Below are 8,227 nucleotides of genomic sequence, written 5' to 3' on the forward strand. Positions count from 1 at the left end.
AGTGTTTTATAACAGAAACTCTGAAAATAAAAAGCACTTTATTTTGTCTTGGTTGGCAGTTGTGGTTATAGAAGTTAAGAGTCACTGGTAGAATTCTCACTTCTTTAACCCACTTTAACACCGTTTCAGATCCAACACTATACTGAAATTGCTATTTCTAAAAACACCAATGACTTCAGACACCAACTGGGAAGCTTCTGCAAGTGAAAGGAAGTGCTATTAAAAATTACGCAGGGAAAACTGACATAAATCAAAGCTGTCCACCCAGAAGGAAAGGACCTAATCAGGACCAATCATAACAAAGCCTTGCATGTGTTGTTATGTTTGTTATATCACCAAGGCTGTACTTGCTTATACTTGAAAATATACATACAAACATCGTTTTTAACTCTTTCCTGACCCCTAATCCAGCTTCCATTTCTATGGCTAACAACTGTGGTGTACCCTTCCAGTCTTTTTCTCTGCACTTACTTGTGTATTAGGTTTTCTGGGATTGGTTGTTACATAAGTGAAAACATATACACTGCTTTTGTGTATTGTATTTTTTGGTGTATGAACTGTGTCTTTGTGTATGTATTATATGTATCTTGCCCTTTCATGTAAAATATCTTAAGAAGTACATCTATGTCTATTTCATGTTTTTTCGTAAGTATCTAATATTATGGTGTAAAGGCACACCATAATTTAACTGTTCTAATGATGACCTTATTACTTCCAGTATCCCTTCATACACTTTCTCCTCTGCATGGAATAATCATGCAATACTCTCTATTAACGTATGATAGCATTTCTATATTACAGACATATAAAAATAAAACTTCTGGTTCAGGAGAATGTACATTTAAAATGGACAGATACTGCCAAATTTTCTCCTAAAAGATGAAGCTATTTATATTCGGTTCAATAATATTTCTTCACAACTTAACAGGTTACCTGTATTTCTACTTCTATAAATTTCCTGCTTACATTCTTTCCCATTTTCCATCAGGTTATCTTTTTCATATTGATTTGTAGTTACACCTTATATACCTTGAATATTAATTCTGTCTATTACATGTCAAATATTTTATCCCAGTCTATTGCTTGCCTTCCTTTTTAAATGGCATCTAAGTTTGATGTCTCACTTAAAAGCCTTCTCTACTCCAACAATTTTTAAAATTAACTTTTAAAAGTTTTGTCATTCGAGTTAATGGGTGCAGCACACCAACATGGCACATGTATACATATGTAACAAACCTGTACATTGTGCACACGTACCCTAGAACTTAAAGTATAATAAAAAATAACAATAATAAACCTTTTTTATTTATCAACATTTAGTCCAGCTGGGGCCGGGCGCGGTGGCTAACGCCTGTAATCCCAGCACTTTGGGAGGCCAAGGCAGGTGGATCACAAGGTCAAGAGATAGAGACCATCTGGCCAATGGTGAAACCCTGTCTCTACTAAAAGTACAAAAATTAGCTGGGCGTGGTGGTGAGCAGCTGTAAGCCCAGCTACTCGGGAGGTTGAGGCAGGAGAATTGCTTGAACCCAGGAGGCGGAGCTTGCAGCGAGCCGAGATCACACTACTGCACTCTAGCCTGGTGACAGAGCGAGACTCTGTCTCAAAGACAAACAAACAAACAACAAACAAAAACAAAAAACAAAACAAAACAAAACCATTTAGTCCACCTGAAACTTAGTTTTGAGAGTGTCATGAAGTGGGTACCCAACTATCTTTACTTCAATTAGACAGATTTACTTCAATTAGACCCTTTATAGACTAGTTCTTCCATTACTCATTCATTTATCATACAATTCTTCTTTATCCATGGATCTTCTCCTGAATTTATTATTCTATTCCTTTGATCAATATGCCTATTCCTACCCCAAATTCTTATTTTAATACTTGCAATTTTATAATGTTTTGACCTTTGATGGGTATATTCCCATTTATTATACTTTTTTTGAAATTTACTTGGCCATTCTTGTGCAAGCTCCCTTCTCAAAACTTGAACCATCAGTTTGTCAAATTCCATTTTTAAAATCCTGTTGAATTTCTGATTAGAACTATATTGACTTTGCAGAATAATTTAGTAAAAGCTGCCATTTTTATAGCATTAAGCTGACACATTCAGGAATATTCTTCCATCCATTCACATCTTTTTGCAGTTTTCTTCACATAGCTTTTATACATTTTAAAATCTTAAGTATTTTACAGTTTAGGCTGCTACTTCTTATTACTGTATTTCATAGTTGGTTATTGTTGATATATAAGAAGGCTAATGAATTTTCTAACTTTATTTTATAGCCAGTCAGCTTACTGAAATTCTTTAACTCAAATCATTTTCCATTATCTCATATTTTTTATTTGTATTTGTATTATATTTATTTGTATTTGTAAGCAGTCACATCAACTCTAAATAATAATAGTGATACATTTCCCCCCTTTCTTTACAGGTTATTTTTCTTGTTCTTAATGTATTGCCTAAGACTTCTGGACCAACGTCATGTTCCTACCTTTTAATGAAACTACTTCTATTATTACTCTATGACATTTGGTGATGATAGTATCTACTGCAGAGAGATGTTGCAAGGCTTAAGTAAACTTACACATGCAAAGTTTTTTGCAATAGCACCCAGAACATACAAAGTGTTTAACACCTATTAATCATATTATTTACTAAGTGCCTTTTATTTGTCAAGCACAGGGTATGCATACAGCATTGCAGAGGTTAGCAAACTAAAGCCTGTAGGCCCAATATGGTCTGCTGCCTAGTTTCGTAAATGATGTTTAATAGGAACATGGTCACGTCCATTGTTTCTATGGCTGTTTTTGTCCTCCTATAGCACAGTTTAAGTAGTTGCAACTGAGCCCATATGGCCCACAATGCCTAAAATATTTACTATCTTCTCTAATATTAAAAAAAAGTTGCTGACTCCAGCAGTACTTGTCAAATTCAAGGAGTTCATAGTTGAATAGCTGATTTAGACAAGTAAAAATATATATATACATTACAGTATGATATATACAACCAGATATTCTGTCGGTATTATGGAAACAATTAACAGTTAAATATTAAAAGACAGGAAGGACTCATACAAGTGAAAAGACCCGACATATTTTAATTATTTAAAAATATGTATTTATTTACATATCATTATCTCTCATCCTGTTCTGTAAATTTCTAAAGGGGAGAGAGTGTGACATTCATTTTTGTGACATTCGACATTCATATTCTAAGTATCTAGGACATTTTAAATGTTCAACAAATGATGGACAAATGAATAAATGAATGATATGCAGGATGCCTGAGTGACAATGATCAGGCATGTATGTCAAAGTTCTAGATACAAATATGCTATGGCAAGCATTTTACTTGTCATGCTAAATAGGATCTTTCAATTCCTGTAGTCTATATTAGGAGACAGCTACTATTATTACTACACTGTAAAATGAAGGAACCAAGGCTCACACAGGTGAAGTAGCACACTCGTGTTTCTATATAGCCAGTATGAGAAGTCAACAATCCTATGGCTGCCTAATGTGAAACATGTTCTCTATACTATATTACAAAGTTGTAAAGAGGTAAGAAATGTTGATACAATAGGATATTAACAGAGTATGGACTCTCAAAGACAAAGGAAATTATAATTAAGGCAGCAGGAATTGTGTTGTGATTTCAATTTCTAAAACTGGGGAATGATCGGAATAAATTCATGTTTTTTAAATATCCTGGAAGCAGCCTAAAAGATGGTTGCAGGGGCAGTTGCCCCTACATTTTACCCAAAGGCTACTCTATCACACACATTAGGCCAGTTTTAGTAAGGTTCAAGTGATTAAAACAAAACTGCTAACAAACTATGGCATTTAAGGAATACCAATCTGAAGCATCGAGAAAAGCTGATCCTAATAATTACTAAAGAAACAAAAAGGTACTTCATAAACTATGAAGGTACTATGCTAAAAATGGTTTTTTTAAAGTATATATTGCAAATGAAAATATTACACAGAAAAAAATCAAGTCATAAGAACAAAGGCATAATTGAGAATGTCTGTCTTAAGAAAACCAAAAAAAAAAAAAAAAAACTAGAAGATTTAAACCTAATAAAATCACAAATTTTGATTTTTCACTTTTTATTTAAGCAAATCTTAAGAAAAACTGATTTTAAAGTAAACAAAATAATGAATTCTTCAAGTTATGGCTCAACAAAAGTAGCTGCTGTATGTGACAAATACTTCTACAAAGCAAAGCACGTACCTATTTTCTAATAAAAGTGTAAACTGTGATTTAAAGTGTACTTAAATATCTGTTTAGAACCCCTAGAGAAGTAAGATTTTTTTGCCTCCCAAATTATGCGTCTGTAGGTTTAGAAGACAATATACACAAACCAATTAAAGTAATCCCTCACTGAAGAAGTAGACAGTGAAGCGAAATCATTTAACTTTTAAAAAGTTCAAATATATATGAAAATATGGATTCTGAGGAAAAAAAACAGATACAACCCTTTTTTTCCCAGCATTTCTGATAGAGGCTGATTAATATACACAATCTAATTTACCAAACTTAGGTAACTTTCACACCAAGGCTTACTTCAAAGTATACATTGCACTTTGTATTTCCAGCAACTAGTCCATAAGAGAAATCAAGAAGTGAGGGAGGAAGAGATATGGAAGTCAATCAGAAGTATAGTTCATCTGTAAAATGAAAATACCGCCTTATATCTGGTAGGTTTGTACAGGATTTTTAAAATAAGCAAGTATAGGGCCTAAAATTCAATGAGCTCAAGAAGTAGACCTTATTACTATAAATACAGAAACAGTCTTCCCCTTGAAAAAAGAAAATCATAAGGAATGCACTTTTGCATATTTTTGCCCCACTATGGAAAGAACAGCTGAAGTTGTTCGACAGAGATGATCAGTTTCCCTTGCAAAAAGGGACAGAGGCACTGGATATGAACCGTACTGAAAGATTAATAAGAATGGAAAATTTGTATATGCATTCTCTTTGCCAAGAAAGATGTTAAAACTTTTGAGCAAACTGAATGTTTACTGGAAACATACTATGTTTACAGAATTTTGGAGGATAAAGCTTGAACTCTGGTCTTTTTTTTTTTTTTAAAGAAAAAAAAAGGCTGCATTGCTTCCAATATAGTAGTATTAATGTAAGCACTTTTATGGTATGTACTTTCATGTTTTTATGGTTTCCAACATCTCTGTGGGTTCTCACAATATCTGTGAGGAAAACAGGATAGATATTATTCTCCATTTTAATGCTTAGAAAACCAAGATTGCAAGAAACTAACCCAAAATTATATAGCTAATAAGTGGTGAAGTTGGAACTCAGATCTAGACTTTTGAGTTACCATCCAAGGTACTTTATCTCCTGTTTAGCAAACAGAAACAGCTGGAATGGTGAAGCTGTTTCAAGCATTCACAAAAAAACAGGGAGGGCATGAATTTCTCCTTAAAGTAAAATTTAAAAAGTATAAATTGTATTAAGTAGCAATTTATGAAGGCTGTTATTTAAATCAAAAGGTTTATACTGCCTTAAAATTGTGGTAGTGTATGTACTTCCTAAGTATGAAAAATGCTAATAATAAATTAAAGTACAAAAGTTAAGTTTCATTATTTTGTTTGGTTGCTTTTAATGTTTTTAACAGGAAGAAAGAAACATCATTGATTTCGTCCAGGTAGCTTCCCATCTTATACATCTGTACTTTTTCCAGCACCTACTACTAACCCCGATATACGGAACGTACTGATGCCTGCTTAATGAAAAAATGCTCTCATGATGAATATTCTTACTCTCTTGATGCCACAAAAAATACAGTAGCCCCAGCCAATTGATTTGTGCAGCCATAGCCTGAGGCATCACTATCCACCTGGTAATGGCACATGAACCATAGTATACTGAAGAAAACAGAACTGCCTTAGAAATACGTATCTACAAATTTAAAAACTTCAGAGGTTTCATGTAAATTACTTTTCAAAATAACTGATATTTATCTCCTTTAAATCACCATAACTTATCTTAAAATAATCTTAATTGAAATATTTGTAAAGAGATCTCTAGGTCTTCCTTCCATGCCTTAATGTGAACGTGATACAATCTTTTCTTGATGACTCAAGCTCATCAATGTAAGTATCAATTATTAGACTGTTCCATAACAGTGATTCTTCCTTGAGTACTGCAGAATGTCCAACTGTTTGTCCCTTTATTAACTCATCCTAGACTACTTCTAAAAACAAAATTCCCCACTGCCTGCTCCCCTGTTGTCACTTATAGACCACCAGCACCCCAGACAAGGTTTTTAACCTGCCAGCTGTGTTTTAAAAAATGTAAAACCAGCACAGGCAGCTGATATACCTACTCTTATACAAATTCTAAATCAAGCCACTGTGTAGCTATTTTCACTGTAGTAAGGCCTGACTCAAAGGCTTTTCATCTTTCACTTCCTAATTCTGAGACCTATTCTAGGCTCTTGTTAGAAGTCTGGCCACAAAATAACAATTACAGTAGCACTTATTTCTGCATATTTTCTTTTAGGATAACTTAAGGAAAAATATATACATGATAGTCATAAAACCCACCAAACCACCACATAGACAAGATGATACAAGACATTTCATGGTATGTGCTATATGGACAATTACTTTGCCAATTATTACCTAGGAGTCAGCAAACTAGGTCCCCTGGCCAAATCCAGTCCACAGATGGCTTATTTTTGTTTGGCTCTTGAGACAACAATGTAAAAATTATGTTTTTGGCTGGGCGCGGTGGCTCAAGCCTGTAGTCCCAGTACTTTGGGAGGCCGAGACGGGCGGATCAGGAGATCGAGATCATCCTGGCTAACACGGTGAAACCCCCTCTCTACTAAAAAATACAAAAAACTAGCCGGGTGAGGTGGCGGGCGCCTGTAGTCCCAGCTACTCGGGAGGCTAAGGCAGGAGAATGGTGTAAACCTGGGAGGCAGAGCTTGCAGTGAGCTGAGATCCGGCCACTGCACTCCAGCCTGGGCGACTGAGCGAGACTCCATCACAAAAAAAAAAAAAAATTATGTTTTTAAAAGATTATAAAAAACAAACAAACAGGAACATTCAACCAAGACTGTAAATGGCCTCCAAAACCTAAAATATTTGATTATCTAGCACTCCACAGAAAAAGTTTGCCAACCCCTGATCTAAGCCATATAAACAGACACATACAAGCTATCCATTACACATAAAGCTTAAGCTATTAATATGTCAAAGCTGAGGTATAGTTCTTTCAGTGATAGGTTCCTAATGATACAAACTGCCTTGTCCTGCTCTGCCTATTTTCCTCTTCTGATGCCCTGGTGCTTAAGCTAACATCTCGACCTAACTTTCTTTCTTCGTCCCAATTTCTGTCCTTGGATGCTCTTGGACTACTTTATTCTAGTACTACTTCCAACTCTGCCTGTGAATCTCTTTTGGAATGCCTTTCTCTTTGTTATCTAAATCGTTTCTAAGTTTCCTCTGACTTCCTCCAAATGCCTTCCAGGATTTTTCTAGCCCTCACTGGCTTCACTTTCCTTTAAATTCCAGTTGGTGTCACACAACTTAATAATACCATATTATATTTTTGGCTAGTGATACTATTAGTCTAGTACCCCAACTAGTTTGTAAACTACCTGAAGGAAGGAAGACTTCACACTATGTCTGCATCCCCACTTTAATAACATCACATCACCCTGTAAGCACATGCCACCTCCCAGAGGCAGTTCTCAATCTTGGAGGAAAAAATAGCCCAAGGACTGGTAAACAGGTGATAAGTGATTGGAAAGATCGAAAGATGACACCCACAAAGGAACCTGATGGAAGACCATAGGCTACACAGATAACTTGAAAGTATATATTAAAGACAAGCAAAATCACAATAGTGGGAAGATAGAAAGGTAAGAATAAATCTAGATATAAAAAGAGACTACTGAATAATTCTCTGAAATAAGATCAAAATATTAAGAAAATTATAAAAGCTCACAATACATGTAAAAGTACAAAATTTGCCTTTTAACATTAATGGCCACTAATTTCCTTTTAATAGGTAGTTCTTGACATTAATACACATGGGGGCCATATTTCTTCTTTTGCAATGTGATAAAACTGAAGCCGTAAAAGGCTCAATGGAATAAATATGCACCATATTCTAAACCTTTGGAATTACAATATTGTGAATTTATTTGAAGTCTGCTAGGCATTGCTTAAAAAAAAAAAAAAAAAAAAA

At 34.6% G+C, this 8,227-nt stretch overlaps 1 protein-coding gene and 1 long non-coding RNA gene across 5 annotated transcripts in view; one reads left to right on the top strand and one right to left on the bottom strand.

The window, feature by feature from the left end:
* Positions 1-6,377, top strand: part of LOC108530739 (uncharacterized) — a 27,396-nt gene extending 21,019 nt beyond the window's left edge. Inside the window, exons 2-3 of the long non-coding RNA XR_001885937.1 lie at positions 4,606-4,707; positions 5,643-6,377. This is a non-coding gene — a long non-coding RNA (uncharacterized LOC108530739). The remainder of the gene's footprint in view (positions 1-4,605; positions 4,708-5,642) is intronic.
* FNDC3A (fibronectin type III domain containing 3A) overlaps positions 1-8,227 on the bottom strand; it is a 222,412-nt gene that overhangs the window by 210,341 nt on the left and 3,844 nt on the right. The gene's annotated exons all lie outside the window — the stretch shown is intronic.

This window comes from Rhinopithecus bieti, unplaced genomic scaffold (genome assembly GCF_001698545.2).
Source record: "Rhinopithecus bieti isolate Rb0 unplaced genomic scaffold, ASM169854v2 scaffold_7398, whole genome shotgun sequence".
NCBI lineage: Eukaryota > Metazoa > Chordata > Mammalia > Primates > Cercopithecidae > Rhinopithecus > Rhinopithecus bieti.